The sequence below is a fragment of the Acomys minous genome (genome assembly GCF_964271855.1).
Source record: "Acomys minous genome assembly, chromosome: 7".
Taxonomy (NCBI): Eukaryota; Metazoa; Chordata; class Mammalia; order Rodentia; family Muridae; genus Acomys; species Acomys minous.
This window is the reverse complement of record NC_140488.1, coordinates 13,238,051-13,256,966: the sequence shown is the minus strand read 5'-3', so window position 1 is coordinate 13,256,966 and position 18,916 is coordinate 13,238,051. Positions and strand designations below refer to the sequence as shown.

Genomic DNA, 18,916 nt, shown 5'->3' with positions numbered 1-18,916 from the left:
GCAAGAACAGACTAGCCTAGAGGGGAAGAATGGATAAAGGAGAAAGGAATGACATTTCAGCACACTCATGTATTCAATTTATAAATTGCTCAAACTCTCAAGTAAGTGTTTGTCCTCATTCAAATTATTACCTATTTCAAGTAATTAACCTTTTGCTAACCAAGAAATTTCTCCTCTTTATTATCCACTGAAGCCTCTAAACTAACTAGAGCTGCACCCAGAGCTTTTCTAGGAAGGAAGTTTATTCTCCAGGTTTTAAGACATCATCTGTGTCAAATCATTGCTATTTATCTTTCTTATCCTCATCCTATAGTAATATTTGATAGGTTTCCATTAAAAGAATCAAATGAACACTTAAAACAAGCTAGCACTTTTTATGTAAGCTATCCTAGAAATAGAAATTTTTCTTTTAGTTTAGACTCTAAGAACTTTAAGAATCCCAGGACATAAGATTTTTTTTTCAAGGTAGCTTGCATTCAAATTATCTATACAAGCAAAAACTTTAGGCCATTAAGTCTTCACTGAACACCACTGACACATCAGGCTTTGGATAGGAAGGGAAGAAGAACTGCCTGTCTTCTGAGATCTGGTATTTTAGTGATAATTCAATGGGATTGGATTATATCAGATTCTATTTTATAATGCACAAAATGCAAATGACCTTGACCTTTTGGATGTTTATCTTCAAACTTTATCAAATTTCTTACTTTTATTAAATGTTGTGAAACACTAGCATAAAAGGCAATAATTGTAGTCTTCCATGGCACATATTCAAAGGAATTAAGAAAATCAGTACATTGCCTTCCATCAAATGGTAAGGTCGGTACCTTGTATGTCCTTCTGGAGATGACACAGTCCAAATCTTTGATATTCCTCCAGAATACAGAGTCACAATTCACTATGTGCCAGGCATATTTGGAAAGGACAGCAGCAGGAAATGTTCTATAAAATAAGAAATCAAATCACTTGGAAAGGCCAGAAATAAAAATAACCCACATAAGCAAAAGAAAGAAAATGAAAGAGGACACCAAACAAAGAATCTTATCAATTTTCTTGTCTAAACCATGGAAATTTCAGGGTGGGTGCAATAAGAATGCAAAGAACACTGCACAGCTGCTGGGGACTTGGCTTCAAAAATGGAACTAAGAACAACATACAAATAAATGTCTTTCCCACTTAGTATATATAATCATAAGGGCCTCTAGTGATTGAGAACCAACAATGACAAGAAAAATTGAACTAAGTCTCAACACCTGAGAAGGTGGAAGTAGCATCCTAAGTACAAGCATGAGCATTTTTATGTTATTATAGTTTTAATGAATCCCATATAGTGCAAGAATATTTAAATGGGTCATTCAGAAAATGTTTCAAGAAAGAGAGGAATACTACCCAAAATATTTCACAAAAATTAAAAAGTTAGTTCCTTTATGTCTTTCTGCTTGTAGATGAAAAGCTGGTAGCTTCACTATTTGCATTCTTTTAGCCTTGGGATAAAAACCTTGGCCTGATGGTGATTAAAATCATTGTTTATGAATGTCAACATACTTTATGAATTTCCCCTCCCTTTGTTTTATCCTGGTTCTTTTTATCTAAGATGGAATTTAATTTGTGTTTCTTCATAAATCTTGTGTGGACTGTAGTTCATTTTAAGGAATATTTTCATAGAAAATTGGTAGCCAGAAAAATTACTTTTATTTTGCTGAATGCCATTGCTTCACTTCATAAAAACCCTCTACTTTGCCCCTTCTTGCACCACATGCCCCAAAATGAAAAGCAATAGAAGGGAATCAAATGAGCAAAAGGCCACTACAAAACATTTGGTAATTGGCATCTTATAATGAAATCCCCTGTTGCTGTTCAATCTACTTGAAGTTTGGATTTTCCCTAAATAAATTACTTGGGAAGAAAAAAAATTTCCCTGCTGTTCCTGCTGTACTATAATTTGACTGATTCTCAGTTTATTAGTCATTCATCTGCATTAGTGCCTGTATATTTTCCAAAAGGCTTAATATGGAAGATTGTTTCTTTGTTCATATTGATCCTTAGCTCAAAATTATGATTTCTTTTCTGTATTTAAGAAGCATCACAGATATTTCCTTATTGATTAAAAACCTCTGATAAGGTAGAAAGTAAGAGAAAATCAAGAATACAAAGCAACATTTAAAAACAAAATCTAGATGCCTGGTTCTAAGACTGAGGAGTTCACACAAGATACATGAGTGATTGAGAATGATAAGGAAGGTTTTTTGTTTCTCTTCCAGCCTGGTGGCCCCTTTCAAGTCATTCCATTGTCAAAAACAAATAGGGAACTGGCTAGCAAAATGTGATGGACTAAGTAACCAGCATGGCCTGCTTTTTGGCATAGTATCCCTATTCATCCTTCCATACACCTTTAGTATCTATATAAGAAACTCATGTTTGTTATTTTTTCCAAGTGAAGATGTCTTCCTCTTCCCTGAACACAGAACACAATTATATCAATCTTTAGTGAATATTAAATACAAGTTTCATTTTATGCAAACATTTTATGACCAATTGACTAAATTATTCAGTTAGATGACAGCAAAATCTCACATAAAGTAAACATGAGTAGAGAGAAAGAAAACAAAACAAATCCTCTTTGTCTATTCATATAAATGCACACACACTCACATACACACACACAAATCACACAGATATGTATGTATTTAATGTTAGGTATTAACATACACAAGGCTATCAAGGGCAGGAAATAAACATAGCTACCATATTTATTTTTAGTGACACTTTGAAGAGTAATTATAATTACCTTTTCCCTCGACCTTTCAGTGGTTCCTTTGCTCTAAGATGTTATTTACCTATTACAGTAACACCATCAAAGCACCAAGGAATATCAATATTCTCTCCTTTTTTTGCTACAGGAAATTTGACATCAAGTCTTGCATGGACTAGGCAAGTGCCTATCACTGAGGTCCATCCTTAGAGTTTCTCTTCTTTTCCAGAAATTAGTTTAATATCTACCCTTTTTTAGAGTCATTGAAATGCTAAAAGACATCATGGATATTCTGACAAGGTAGCTTCAAATATAACATTTTAAAATTTATATAGTGAAATTTGTTCATAACAGAACTAAAACTGTTCTTGGTAATCAAGATTAATAATATGGTGTTGTGAAAACTATAGATGGCAGAAGAGATCTGTAGCTATGCTGTTTCACAATATTTTTATTAAAACTTTTATTGATATGAGATTTCCAGATCTATTTGCCTATATTTGAAATAGGATACAATATAGAAAGCAGTTCAAACCATAGAATATACTGTGTTGTAAAACCTGTGGAAAATGTGGGGATAATAAATGGATTGATTCTATTATATTTTGTTAAACTAAAATTTAAAGCAATTTTTTCTTTCTACTTTATTTTCAATAGCGAGAAGCTAAAACTGCATCTAATTGATGGTAATAGGAACCTATTAAGATTCAATAGAGGACATATTTAAGGGAGCGATACTGGAACTCAACCAGTTTAATACCATGGGCCCAGACAAACTCTATGACTCTTTCTCATTTGTTCTTACTTTATAATTTTCAAATAATAGAAAATTTTGTCCCAAAATTTATTTTACAATATCTGAAAGTATATCCATCTCAAGTACAATGTACTTTTCATGATCTTCTTTCTTAAAGCAACTGACTTCCTACTTACCACCAATTTTGAGTTCTCTTTTCAGAAGACTTCAGACACAAAAACTTCACTATCTTCTTGTTTTGCAATTTTCCCATGAAATACTTTTTAAAAATCAACAACCATATTCAAACATATTGTCTGAATTGTTACTTTTTTCAGTTATTTTACAATAGAGGTATTTATTTATAGACCTGATTTCTGTCTCTCAATTTTGAGTTTACTCTTATGTGGCACACTGTTTTAGGTATTTTGTATGAGGGAATAGTATAAGGCTGCAAATGAAAATAAGTACTATTAATGATAGTGCAATACTTGTAAAACCATTATAATTTGTTCTGTTTTCTGTTGGTTGCAGCTTAACTAAGCAATGTATTCATGTTCTGATTCTATTACTCTCTATCCAGAGTGAAACTCTGGAGTCCTAACAAATATGTCAGATGAGAGATCACTGAAGACATGGATGGTATTTCATTTGTAAAAGGAGAAGCTTTTCTGTCCTGAATTGTTTAAGAAAAATATTTAGCATTCTTTAAAAAATACTTATTGTTATTTTATTTTTCAAGCAGTTGTGTACTTCATCTTTTAGAGTTGGTAAGTCTATCCTTCTCCATCCAATGGTATAGTTTTCACAGGACTGTTGTTTTATTAATTTTTGTACATTTCCAATACTACACACTACTATATAGATTATATATTCCTGATAGAATGCACATTCTAACTGATGAATGCCTTACTAGTAAAACCGAATGTAATGAAATTATATGAAGTTAGACTTATTTTTGAAAACTAGGGTAATATTTGTATTTCTTCTAAATTAATTGTAATGGATTAGAAAATCTGATTTGAAAGTCTCGAGCTGAGTTTGGTCAAGTAGCCAATAGAAATCTGGAGACTTATTTAGAAAGCTTCTCTGGAGGTACATAAAGACCCCATAAAAGAACAGAAAAGAAGAAGAAATCATTTAAACTGTTCATACTTACAATCAATGGCTAATTTCTCTGCACTTGAATTTGTTTCCCAGTGTCTGGTGACCTTCCAGTGGTTTTGTACGTGTTCTCCTGGCTAATCAGCTGGTAATTACAGCTTCCCTTGTCCCACATTAAATTGTGATACCCTGCATAGCAGGCTAAACAATGTTTCCTGAATAACTTCTGGAAGTTTACCAGTGACTAATGCTAAACCATCTTGATGACATCAAATTTTAATGATTTATGTTCTCTCTTCAAATAAGTGTATTATAATTCCCTGTGAATCACTGTACGTAGTAAGGCCAATGTACCTTAAATTTTTATCTTTAAATATTTTAATAATCCAATATTATACAATGTTTTATGAAATTAAAATGCCATTGTACTTTGTAGAATGTATCTTCTAGCATATTTTTGTCTTGCCAGTTTTTATTTCATCTCAATGTATTTGTTTTATTATCTATTTTAAGGTTACAATATTTATCCATGCTAGGCCACCCATTTTGTGATGTATATTCACTGTGTTTGCCCTTTTTTGTGGAATTATAAAGTCAAAAGTTTGTCCAGAAAAGCATTTCTTAAAGTAAATTACGCTCTCATAAATCCCAAAGTACTCTGTTTTATATCACATCTGATTCTGCCCTCTCTCTTCTGTTTTTGACCTGGGCACTGATACAATAAATATTCTGGTTATTTTAGCATAACATTTAAGTTAGCACACCTTCTGCAGGTTTTCCAGTTCAATTAGTAAAAGTCAACCTTTTTCTTATTTTAATCTCATTTGGTTATACAGTTGTCTCCTGCATCTTACACTCCTCATCACACACCACGTTTTAGGGCTGTTACATAGTGCTTCTTTTTTATTTCTTTCACTCTGCACATGTACCATTTTATGCTTTCATTCCATTTTGTAGGTCATTTTGTAGAAAAGATTTTAAAATATTTTCACTTTTTATCCAATATACACTGGTAGGTTCCAAGAACCAATCTATGTGATTCGTTTTGTACAAGGCCATACAAAATTAGACTCCTATAATTTAAAATAATGAACACAGCCTTTTAAGACAGTTATGTGCTTCTTTTGAATTAACATTTATTGCTGGACAGAAGAGATTTTCTTCATCAATGCTATATTTTATATATGTCATAATTTTAGGATCTGTTATTATGTTCTTTTTTGTTTCTTTCACATTGTGGACTATATTTTCGATCAAATTTAGCTTTACATCAAAACTGAATATTGAAGGAATAGAGACAGCTCATTTGTCTCTTTCTGTACATATGAATAGGCTTTTCCATTGTCAACAATCTTCACTAGAATTGAACATTGTACTTGTCACAAGTGGAGAACACACATGTATACACCATCATCATCCCAACTCCACAGTTGCTTTATGGTTCATTTTCAGTATTGGACATTCTTTTGCTCTGGATAAATTGTATAATGATAGTTATCTTCCAGTAAGTTCTCAAACAGCATGATAGTGCCCTAAAATGATGTATGTTTTCATATTATGTATTAGAAATAAAGGATAAATCAATGAAAGCTAAATGAAGGGTTCATAAATTCTTTCAATTTAGTTTAGTCTGTGAGTATATTAATATACTCATAGGCATATTGTAGTTTTGTTAAGATGCATATATTTTATAGTACATTTAAAATCTACCTTATAGTTTCATGTAGTACAAACAAACTTAAGTAAAATATATGTATTTGTAAGTACATATATATATGTATCATATATATCATATATATTCAGCATATAGCTAGTGAAAATATGCATCTCATCACCTATAAATGCATAATAACTTAGAACAATTATATTCATATGTTAGATGATGTTGCATTCAAAATGTACAACAATATGTACACCAAATTCATGACCATTCACATCAATAATGTCCAGCACAATTATATATAGGTGTTTCCATGAATATTATCTGACAATTGTAGTTCTAGGACAGAATATGCTATATAATTTAAAATATGTATATACATAGGTGGTTAAAATAGACCTAACACTTCAATTTTACTGTGTTGAAATAAACCATCACATCAAGAGGTGTGTTTCCTTGATGTGGAAACATCAAGAAGAAAAACAAAGCTTATATACAATTGTCTTTCATGTGCTTTGTTTAAAGTCTGCTGGAACCTTCATTTTTGACTATTTAAATACAGCTTCCTTCACCACAGCTGATTGCCTATGAATGAGAAATATTAAATACACTACTATATTTCTAAATGGAATTTTTAGCAATTCTGTATTGTGTATCTGCACATGAAATTTCATGTGAATCATATACAGCATAGTAGTAATATTGCTTTGCTAATTACTTCATTAGCTAATTAGTGTTAAAACAGATTGCCAGAGTACCTAATATGATCTCTTAACTGCTGCTTAGTTTTTAGGACTAAAACTACTAGGACAGGTAATTCACTGAAAGATTTTTAAATGTTTTTCTCATAACAATGATAATTATAGAACAGTTGAAGTTAGATTGTTGGATGTTCTATTATTCATACCTTTGATCCAGACAAGCTCTCTGACTCTTTCTCAGGCTCCTTTATACAGGGTTCACATATAGGCTCAAAGAAAACCCTTTTCACTTGTAACAAATGCACAGCTTTAGTGAAGATAGTTGACAATGGAAAAGTCTATGCAAATGTGGTGAGGACATTTGGAGGCTATGATAAAATGATAAAGATAGAGAAATGTGGGATAGTATGTGAAGCCTGTGAAAGAGACATGAGAAAGAGTAAAGTCTAAAGTAAGATGAAAGAAAGGGCCCAAAAATGTATGAAAATAAGTGATTTCAATATTCAATATCCTTGGCAAGTTACTTATGGTGAGATATTTTTCTAGTTCAGGATCTCACTGAGCAGCCCTGGCTGACTTGGAATTCACTATGTAGATCAGGCTGCCACTGAATTCAAAGAATTCCACCAGCTTCTGCCTCTTGAGTGCTGTGGTTACATATGTGCCTGGAACTTGCGGTGAATGTATTATGCCTAAGATACTTAAGGAATTTTCAGGCAGGCAGTAGAAATAAAGGAGACCATGTTAGTTTTCTTTATTCTATTGGGAGACATCAGAATTTGGATGATTTATATACATTTCTATATAAGACACTGTGCTTAAGTATGGATCTTTTCTTTAAAAAATTATGTGAGGTCAAAATGACTATGTGTGTGTGAGTGTGTGTGTTTGCATGCACTTACACATATGTGTATATATGTACTATATATATATATATTAGTAGCTTGAGAAATTTCTAGGTAACAAATCTTTACATATATATTCACATTGTCATTAAATTATATGTACATATATGTTTATAATAATATATGTTGTCAATATTTACCACATAGTTTCATGTAACAGATGTTCAAAACATTCAACATTAGCTTCAAATATGATATAATCATACTAAATTTGCTCTAGCAACTTTTTTTCTAGTTTCATATACCAGTGTCTTATTTTTCAGTCTTATGCATTGAATCTTGGTGTAGTGGTACAAGAATAGATTTTGTGGTTATGTTGACCCAATACTAACATTAGACCAATAACTTAACCATGTTGAGCTTTACAATGTTTTTCTTAAAACTCACTTTGGCATATACTTATATCTTTCTTCCAGCTTATTTTTATTTATTACAAATATGCAAAATTATATTTGCATTCTGAAAACCTTACGTTCTGTGCTATGAATCTCTTTATTGTTAATGGGCATATTATCTACAAGTTAGTAGTCTTAACATATTATTTTAAACACAATCTATTTACATTTGTAAACACATTATCTATTCTAATTGTGAACCTATTTCATTAGTTTGTTAGAACACAACAAAACAAACAAGGAATATCAAATAAGTACGTCTGTAGATACTATGGGCTCAATGCCATTTCCATTACTCAATAATTGATCCAAGCCACAAAATAACAAATGTTCTAAATCCCTTAAACACATTGGGAAGTCTTTCCTTCATCCTCTTTGTTAAGAGCACAGTTTAATACATTTTCTGATAAATACAACAGAAACATGCTTTAGTTAATCTTTGGATGCTACTGTAAACCTGTTTCCAGACTTCACTAAGCCTTGAGAAATGAACTGAGGTTTTCTCAATTAAGTTGACCATATATTTGAAGATAACTTTGTGTATATTGTACAATGATACCCTGTGTCACAATAGTTTGTGAGGCCTACTTTGTGGAATTTCCACTAAGCAAGTATCTGAATTCCTGGTACCAGGGATAGAGTGAAAATTTATAATTCCCATGAAGGAAGCATTGACCAGCTGGTGGTTGGTTAGTTAGCAAGTAAAAAGGGAGTGATTCATTAGCCACATAGCAGATAATGAACATGTTTAGTCTAAGTAGAAAGAACACCTGGCTAACCATAATAAAAGGCAAAAATAGGAAGTAAAGTGGGACTGTTATTTCAGGCTGTAAAGCACTTAATTCAAGATAATTCTGTGACTAAAAATGGATGATTCAGTAAGTGGCTATAATAGGCCCAAGATGATATGAATGAGGAGTGGTTTAGGTCCTGGTGAAATACAATTTGAAGAAATAGAAGAATTATTGAAGGATAAATGAATGGGATTAAAGGAAGTCATATGAATATATATATATATATATATATATATATATATATATATATATATATTATCTAGCTTCCTTTGATAAGATGTAGCAGTATGTTAAGAACACCAGCACTACAAATCAAATCAAAACTAAGGTTTTTCTGGAAAAATTTCTGAGCACACTGAAGAAAGAAATAAGCAAAATCCTCAAATTAATGTAGAATTTAAAGGAATATTCCTTTAGCAAAAGTCTTGATAAAAAAGTATTAGTTTAGAGACCTCATACTTCCCAATTTCAAAATGTATTAGAAATATATAACAACTAAAACAAATGGTATGTAAAATAATGAAAAAGAAGAATAGGCCCTATAAATAACCCCCCAATGTGTATGTGCAAAAGAGATTTTACCACCATGTCAGGTTATATAATGTGGAAAATACTTTGTCAACTTGACACCGTCTAAAGTAATCTGAAAGCAAAACATTGATTGAGTAATTTTACTTATCAAGTTGACTTATATGTGAGAGATCATCTTGATTATTAACTGATGTACTCAGTCCATTAGGGAGTACCATCCCTAGGCAGAGATGTATAAGAAATCTACCTAAACATGAAATAAGAGCAGCAAAAAACTGCATTACTCCCTGTTCCTCCTGCTTTCAGGTTTCTATATTGAGTTCCTGTGCTGACTTATATCAATAAAAAATTATGATTTGGAAGTGGAAGTCGAATAAACACTTTCCTCTTCAAGTTACTTTTGGTCAGTATGTCTCATAAGTAACACAATGAAAATAGAAAAGACAATCCTTTGAACTGTAGTGCTAAGAAGAAATTTATAATCTTGCTGTTTACAACATATAATTTAACTCAAAATGGATTAAATAATTAAAGATAAGGGCAAAATATATACAGAGACTTCCAGAAAAAAATCAGAAGAAATTACTTTTTTCAACATTGCCTATTTTTTTTCTGTGTAAGCTGAAGGAAAGGAATCATTTTTCAGTACACCTAGAAAACAAGCGGTTCTACATGAAGATCATTTGGCTCCTGCATAGTAACATGGTTGTAATATAACAACACTAAGATGTATCAAAATATAAGTCAATTCTGCAAAGAAGTTTAAGAAATTTAAAATATCTAAAATGGGGTTGGTCATTTGATCTCGCCTCCACTGAGTGTCAAGTTATGAATATTTAAAATTTCATGCTGTAGTGAAAATTTATACATACATATATGTATATGTGTGTATATACATGCATATATATACAATCTATGACATACATATATGTCATAGATTAAAAATAAGTTCGCAATATCACAGGGAATGTTTATTTCCAGAAAGTATTTTCAAAATCTGTTACATTGTATATTTCTTTTAGCCAGCAGATGGCATCTGTTTTATTGCTAAAATATACAAAGAAAACAGATAATAGTCTGTCCTAAGGAAAACAAGTAATTCTTATTTTACATATTAAACAGAAAGATAGAGAAAGTAGATTTGTCAGTGAATTCAATCAATGAAATGTTACATGCTAATAAAATTTATACTTGCTACCACTTCACTCAAACTTAGAAACTTTAGAGTAGAAAACTGTACATCCATAAGTTGAATAATTGATTTAAAGCACTTGAGCATGATTATTTCAATTTATACTTCCTTTAATTATGGCAGTAATTTCATGAATGAGCTAATCTTATATACATGGAAGCAAAACTAGTGTTTTATTCTATAATTCATTTTATAATTTGTAACTATAATTTTCAAGGATTTATCTACCTACCATCATTCAAGTACCAGCTCAATAAAGGTAAAGATAGATTTTCCTTACATAGAACGCAAATATTTAGAAAAAATTGAAGGTAATAACTATTTTATATAAAAAGTCACTATATAAGAGGATTCACAGTAATATTGTTTAAAAGACAGGATTTTCTTAATTTATTTAAATTTTTTGCCTGACTTTACCATCATAATAAGAACAAAAATCTAATCAGGTGAGTACGAAGTTGTAGCATCACTCTGGGGCTTAAGGACCTTTTGGAGGAGTAGCAAGATTAATCATTCACTTTCTCATAGTTTATATTCTTTCTACCTCCAACCTCAATGTAAATTACTCAAGTTCTTTTTTGTTCATCATTCAGGAGAATCAATAACAAGGAAGAAAGTAATAAAAGGAACTTTATTTTTTGACTGAGGTTCAATATGTGTGTGTGTGTGTGTCTGTGTATTTACTGATTTTTAGAAATTTCAAGAAATGTTTATTCTCTTAAAGCCCAAATCATTCACCTCCATTTTTACTTAGTTTTAAATGACAAATAATGTTTCACAATTTGCTTTACAATGTGTCTACATTGTATATTGACTCAAATAAACTAATTAACATATTTATTTCTTAAATTGTATGTGAGAATACTTAATATAAAAATTTTTTAATATAAAATTTTTACAATAAAATATATCTAACTAATACCACCACCAGTCCCCAAGCCCTTGATTGTCACCATTTTACTCTTTGTATCTATGAGTTTTATTTTTTTATGATACACATAAAAGTAAAATTAAACATTGGTCTTTTTCAATGTTTTTCACTTTCCATGATTTATTTCATGTTCATTAATACATGTTATAACAAATATCAGAAATTCCTAAATTAAGGTTGGATAATATTCCATTGTATATATAGTTTTTAAATTTATTTTACATTGATGGATAGTTAGATTGAGTCTACTTTTTGGTTATTGTGAGTGGTGGGCAATGAGCAATGGAATGCAGATATTTCCTCTGCATAGTAATTTTTTCCTTTGGATATATACATAGTAATGGGATGGTTAGATCACACAGTAATTTTGTTTTGTTGTTGTTTGTTTTTACCTATAGTATCCATGAGTTCCTTCCTCCTACATCTTTAGCAATATTTATCTTTTGTCATTTAGTAATAGCTATTCAAATGTCACATCAATAGTCTGATATTTTATTATTGTTTTGGTATTTGCTTGCTTATTGGTCCATAATGTTGAACACTTTTACATCTATTCATTTGTCATTCATGATTTCTTTCTGAGATGTCTATTCAATTTATATTTATATATGTAGATATATAATACATATATATAAACTTTTATTTTTTTCTAATACTTTACATTATCCCCAGATACACTCCTCTTCCTTTTTCTTAAAAAAAGCAAGCCTCTCAGTGATAGAAACTGAACATGACCCAACAAGATATAAGCCCTCATATTATGGCTGGACTTGGCAATCCAATAAGAGAAAAACAGTCTTAATCACAAGCAAACGAGTCAGAAATACCCTCCATCCTCATTGTTGAAACTCCTACAAGAACACAAATCTACACAACCCTAAGGTTTATGCAGAGGTCCTAGTTCAGACTTGTATAGGTCCCCGTTTGTTGCTTTAGTTTCTGTGAGGCCCTATGAGCCCAATCAAATATATGTTTAATTAGATTATTTTAAAGCTACTAATGTGTCTAGATTTATTTGATATTTTTCATAGTATCAAATATATGGTTTTAAAAGCCATTTTCCCAACAGTCATAGGAGAGAAGAATAAGGGGAAAATGGGAGGGAGGGAAGAATGGTATGATACAAGGGATGAGATAACCATTGAGATGTAACAAGAATAAATTAATAAAACATTTAAAAAAGCCATTTTCCCATTCTATTATTTTGATATCTTATCTAGGACAAATTTTATTATTTTTCTTTTATTTTCATGCAGTCCTAATTTAATTATTTTCTTCGTTTTTATACTTTTTATTATTTATATATATTTGTGCGTGTGTGTATGTGTGTGTGTGTGTGTGTGTGTGTGTGTGTGTGTGTGTGTGTGTGTGAGAGAGAGAGAGAGAGAGAGAGAGAGAGAGAGAGAGAGAGAGAGAGAGAGAGAGAGAGAGAGAGAGAGAGAACACATGCTGTGAACACCCTAAAGGCCAGAAGTTGCCACATGTCGATTTTTACCATTCTCTATTTCTTTTGAGAGTAGAGTCTCTCCTGGAACCTGGAGCTTTCACCTTCTCGGGTTGTCAGGAAACCAGCAAGACACAGCAATTTTCCTGCTTTGCCCTACTGACAACCATCTTGTCTGAGTACTAGAATCTGAATTCCTGTCCTTCCAATAAAGGAACAAGTGTTCTTAAAGAGTAAAGCACCCCTTCAAGTCTGCTTTTATTGCTTTTAGTTTCACGCTGCCATAATTACTGTTTATTTTTTGTTTGTTTGGTTGGTTGATTTGTTTTTTTCAAGACAGGCTTTTTCTGTGTTATCTTGGCGGTCCTGAACTAGCAGCGATTCGCCTGCCTCTGCCTCCCGAGTGCTGGGATTAAAGGCGTGCGCCACTACGCTCGGCCACAATTACTGTTTAGAACATTGTTGCATATATCCTACAAATTATTTTTTAACTACTTTCAAAGTTTTATGTCCTAAGACCACTGCCTGGGTTTGCAGAGGCAGGGTTTAATTTCCAGCACCAACATGAAACTTTACCTCCTTACCCAAGGGGTATGTCTCCCTCTTCTGACTACCACAGGCACTACATGCATTTGGGACATAGGCAATTGTTACCCATGCACTTCATACACATACGCACGCAGGTAAAACACCCATTACGCATAAATAAAAGTAAATATTATGTTTAATATAATTCATAAAGCAAACAAATAAAATTACCCATCATAAGAACTGTCTACTGGACAAATGTTACCAAGTAGGGAATGACCCTTATATTCAACAGTAAGTATTTTTATATGAGAGTAGTGTTATAAAGTTTATATGAAACTCTATGGTAAGAGCAATATGTTCAAATTGATACAATATTGCATAACTAAAAATGTTTTTCTGATGTAAATGAACAGACAGAATGAGATGATACTGCTTTGGGAATCTGATGTCTCTATATTTTCTGAACTAATTTCCCTGAACACTGTTGCTCTTCTGTTTGGTAAAGTTTTATATGAATTATTGGATATTGTCACCTTTACAGTAGGGCTGAGAAAAATGTTGGTCAATCACATGGGAACTGGAATAGATATCTAATTCACTCCTCAAATCTTTGGGATAATACCATATTAACTATTTCAAGAGATAGAAGAGAATGTTTCATTAAGTAATTTGTCTTTGAACCTTTACTTAAAAGGTAACTAACAATTTGAGATTAGGTTAAGGATGAAAAAAGCTTAGCAGATGGAGCAGTATATACAAAAGTAAAATAAAAATGAAAGGATTCTGCAAGAAGAATATGTTCTGCATATTAGGATTAATAGAAGTTTAATATACCTTTTGTAATAAAGAATATTTTGTTGTAGAGGAACACATTTGAACCGAGCTTATTCAGAGATCAAAAAATCAAAGAAAATTAATGTAGTCAGTGAAGGAGCCTATGTAGTCACCTAGCCCCTTCAGCATTGTGGGTTCAACCTTTTTGCAATTTATATACAATTCATGAAATGTTTTGAGCATGACATTAAGTGAAGGGGTTGGAAAGGTGACTCAGTGGGTAAAATTATTTAGTACACTTTCAGAGGCTGTGGATTCAGTTTTTTACCATCCACATGGTGTCTTAGAGCCAACCAGTCCAGATAAAAGGAATCCAATTCTCTTTTCTGACTCCCTCAGGCATCAGGCACATTTAAAATAATAAATAAATAAATAAATAAATAAATAAATAAATAAAGTGAAATTGCTTCAGACCAATTTCTCTTATGAACACTGATGTAAAAATACTCAATAAAAGTACTTGCAAGCCAAATCCAAGAATACATAAAAAGCATCATCTACCATGATCAAGTAGGCTTTGACTTAGGGATGCAGGGGTGGTTCAATACAGAAAAAAACTTCAACGTAATCTACTATATAAACAAGCTGAAAGAAAAAAAACCCAACATGGTCATCTCATTTGATGCTAAAAATGACTTGGACAAAATCTAATACCTCTTCATGTTAAAAGTCTTGGAAAGAACAGGGATAAAAGGCACATACAAACACAATAAAGACAATATACAGCAAGTGTATAGCTAAGATCAAATTAAATGGAGAGAAACTTAAGGCAACTCCACATGGACAAGACGAGGCTGCCCACTCTCTCCCTATCTGTTCAGTATATAATTCTTGAAGTCCTAGCTAGAGCAATAAGACAAAAAAAGGAAAGTAGAGGGATACAAATTGGAAAGGAAGCAATGTATCATTAACAACAGATGATACGATATTCCATAAATGACCCTCAAAATTCTACCAGAAAACTTCAGCTGAGAAACAACTTTACAAAAGTGGTTATATACAAAATTAATTTTAAAAATCAGTAATTGTCCTATATGCAAAGGACTATTGGGCTGAGACAGAAATTAGGGAAAGAACAGCATTTACAATAGCCACAAATGATATAAAGTATCTTGGGGTAACTCTAACAAAGCAAGTGAAAGAAGTGTCCACCTCCTTGCCTGGCAGGACTTCCCTGGAGAGAGAGGAACATAAGACCTCCTACAAAACCCTCAACCAAAAAATTACTCTACCTATAAGATGTATAAGGTTAAAAATGGAGCAGAGATTGAGGGAATGTCCAACACATACCTAGCCCAACTTGAGACCCTCCCTCTTCCCCATCTCTCCTCTTCAATTCCTGAGGGAACAGGAGCCCCCCCTCAACCCCCCCCAGATCCTCAAGTCTCATCAGGACTGAGTATACCCTTTTCTTTGGTGGCCTGTCTAGGCAGCCCAGCAAAGGGGGAAGTGATCAAAAAGCAAGTAACAGGTCCATGTCAGGGACAGCTTCCACTACCCTTACTAGGGTACCCACATGAAGCCTGAGCTGCCCATTGACTACATCTGTGTAGGGGGCCTAGGTCCAGTCCATGCATGGTCCTTGGTTGGTGCTTCAATCTTTGTAAGCCACCACCACCTATGCCCATCCCCCATCCCCTGCTCGCCTAGTTAGTTGGCTCTCTTGGTCTTCTTGTAGAGTTCCTGTAGCCTCAAGTTTCTTCTATCCTTCACCTCCACTTTCCCACTAGACTCCCTATGCTTATTTCAATGTTTGGCTGTGAGTCTCAGCATCTATTTCAATCTGCTGCTGGATGGAGCCTCTCAGAGCACAGCTCCTGTCTGCAAGCATAGCAGAATATCATTAATAGTGTCAATCTGCTCTCGCCCATGGAGTTTCTGTATGCCCACATTTATGCAAACCACCTTATCTAGATGAGACCCTTCTTGGTGAGACAGCTTAGCTGCTCTGGGAAAGTGGAGTTGGAGTGAAGAAGCCATGTGAGTTGCAGCCTGGGGAATAGTGCTATGTGGTAGGCACTCTATCCAAAGTCATGACATTCCAACTCTCCAGACTGCAGGAGATCAAGGAGAAGCACAGCCTGATACCCCAGCTTCCTAGAACAAATATATCTACCCAGATGATGAACTGGTCTTAGAAGATGAGTAGCAGCATATCAAACTGAAAGACACCATCAATGTGTCAAAGTTGGTCACAGGAATAATCTTGGTGGTATTTGGCTCTGTGAAAGACAACAGCAGGTTGGGGATCACTGCCTTTCTGATCTGGCTGCACAGGAGCCTGTATCCCCACTCCACACAGACAGGTTTCTTCTGCTGGTGTCCGGGATAGGTATGGGAGGAGGAGGTGGTCAGAGTCTCTTCCACACCCAGCTGCTGGTGGATGTGGTGACAGGACAGCCCAGCAATGAAGGAGGACAATGTAGTACCACCCATCTGTCTTGAGTGATCCTTGCAAGCAACCTTGTTAGACACAATACTGAGAGCAGAGATTCTATCATCAAGACCGAGTACTTCACCAAGAAAACCCAGGCAGCAAGAGTGCAGGCAGTGAAAATGCTGGATGAGATCTTACTGCAGCTGAGTGCCTCGGTACCAGTGGAATGTGATGCCAGGTGAATTTGACCCAACCAACTATGCTCTCCCACAGCAGCGCCTGCACTCCAGCAGGTTCCCACTGGCCACTGCTATTCCACACTCCCACTAGTCACCAACCCATACCAAGCCACCATCTATGGAGTAAGGTTCCTTGGAACATAGGGACAAAATGTGATTGACATCTTCTGGCACGGAAGACTAATTAGAGATCCTAGAGTGTACACTGCAGGTCTGTCACGTCAGCCCCATGGATCCGGACACCTTCCACAAAACAGACCTGATCATCTTTCCAGAGTGCCCTCATGCCTACGTCTGTGGCATTATCCCCAGCTTTGGCTCCAAAATCAACTGAGGTCTTGAGGAAAAGGTGGTGCTGTGGGTGGCCATTCCTGACTTTAATTCCACACAGATTGCCTGCCTGGTGAACCTACCCAGCCTGGCCTGCCAGCCTATCAGCTTTGCAGGCAAACTTTGAAGCAGAAAATGACCTGGGAGGTCAGGACCCTTTATGAGAGGGAACTGGGTCAGGCCATTCATCCTTGAGTGATGATCCCTGTAAATAAAACATGTATTTTTACAAATCTAAAAATAAACTATATAGATATATTTTTAAAAAATAAAGTGAAATGTTAAGACAGTGATGGAAATATAAAAGGAAAATTTTTGAACAAAATAAGTCTTGGTAAATGGAATGTGATGCAAATTTGCATTTATGGCATGATCCTGCTCCCAAAATGATATATATGGAAGCAAGCAAAAACAATTAATTAATCTTTCCAAATTGGGAGAAAATTGTGTTAACATATTTTCGGATATTTCAGAAATTATTTATTGAAAGAATTATGTAAAGAAAGATGTTTTGCTAAAGTGGCTTTTAAGTTGCAATATTTTTAGTATGGAACTTCATTTCTTAAAAACGCAAAGAATTTCTTTTATTACAATTTATATCCTACTGTGCCTGATAAAATGTTAATTTGAAGTTCTCTCCCAAGTTATGAGAGCTGCTTAATATTTCAATATGCTTCTTAATACTGTTTGTTTTTGGTTATTTCTTCAAGAAACTTTACATATGTAAAACTATTGGCACAAATGACATGGTTATTTCTATTTTGATGGTTACAAATAAGTTATGCACTGAAGAGGTTATGCTACTTGAAGCTTTCCTATTTGTCCAGTCTCTCCAGCACTGTAATTTATTTTTATTGATATTTTTACTTCATCACTGTATAGAAATTATAGATCATTTTTCTTACAATTTGAATTCTTTACATTAACCTGAGCTCATTTTTCTTGTTCATTTACTATTTACATTTCTTTTAAGAAACAACAGTTATAGCTGGTCGTGGTGGCACATGCCTGTAATCTCAGTACTCGGGAGGCAGATCTCTGTGAGTTCAAGGTTCAGCCTGGTCTACAAAGTGAGTCCAGGACAGCTAAAGCTACACAAAAAAACCCTGTCTTGGGGGAAAAAAAAGAAGAAACAAGAGTTTAGATGAATTGATAACTTGTGTTTGAGATTTTGGTATTATTGTCTACATTCTTCACTTATGCAGTTTTCAGATAGGTAGTTGCAATAATTATCCATTATATTTTGTTTTTATAGCCATAGTTTTAATAAGTATTCTCTATTAACTATTAGTGATTAAATAAATAATCACGTGAAAAAGAAAACTACAAGTGCAAGGAGCATACACTTATGTAGTCCTTTACAATTGCCCTACAGATGCAGTTAATAAGTAATGAACAATAGTATACAGTTTTTAGCATTTCACAAAAGTATGACTATTATAGTGACTTGATGAGTTACT

General features: G+C 33.5%; 1 pseudogene across 1 annotated transcript; it reads left to right on the top strand.

The window, feature by feature from the left end:
• The first annotated feature begins 9,119 nt into the window (after window positions 1-9,119).
• LOC311601953 (DNA polymerase delta subunit 2-like) lies at window positions 9,120-17,583 on the top strand (annotated as a pseudogene). Its single transcript has 2 exons — window positions 9,120-9,131; window positions 16,454-17,583. The product of its transcript is annotated as a DNA polymerase delta subunit 2-like (transcript).
• The last annotated feature ends 1,333 nt before the right edge of the window (window positions 17,584-18,916 follow it).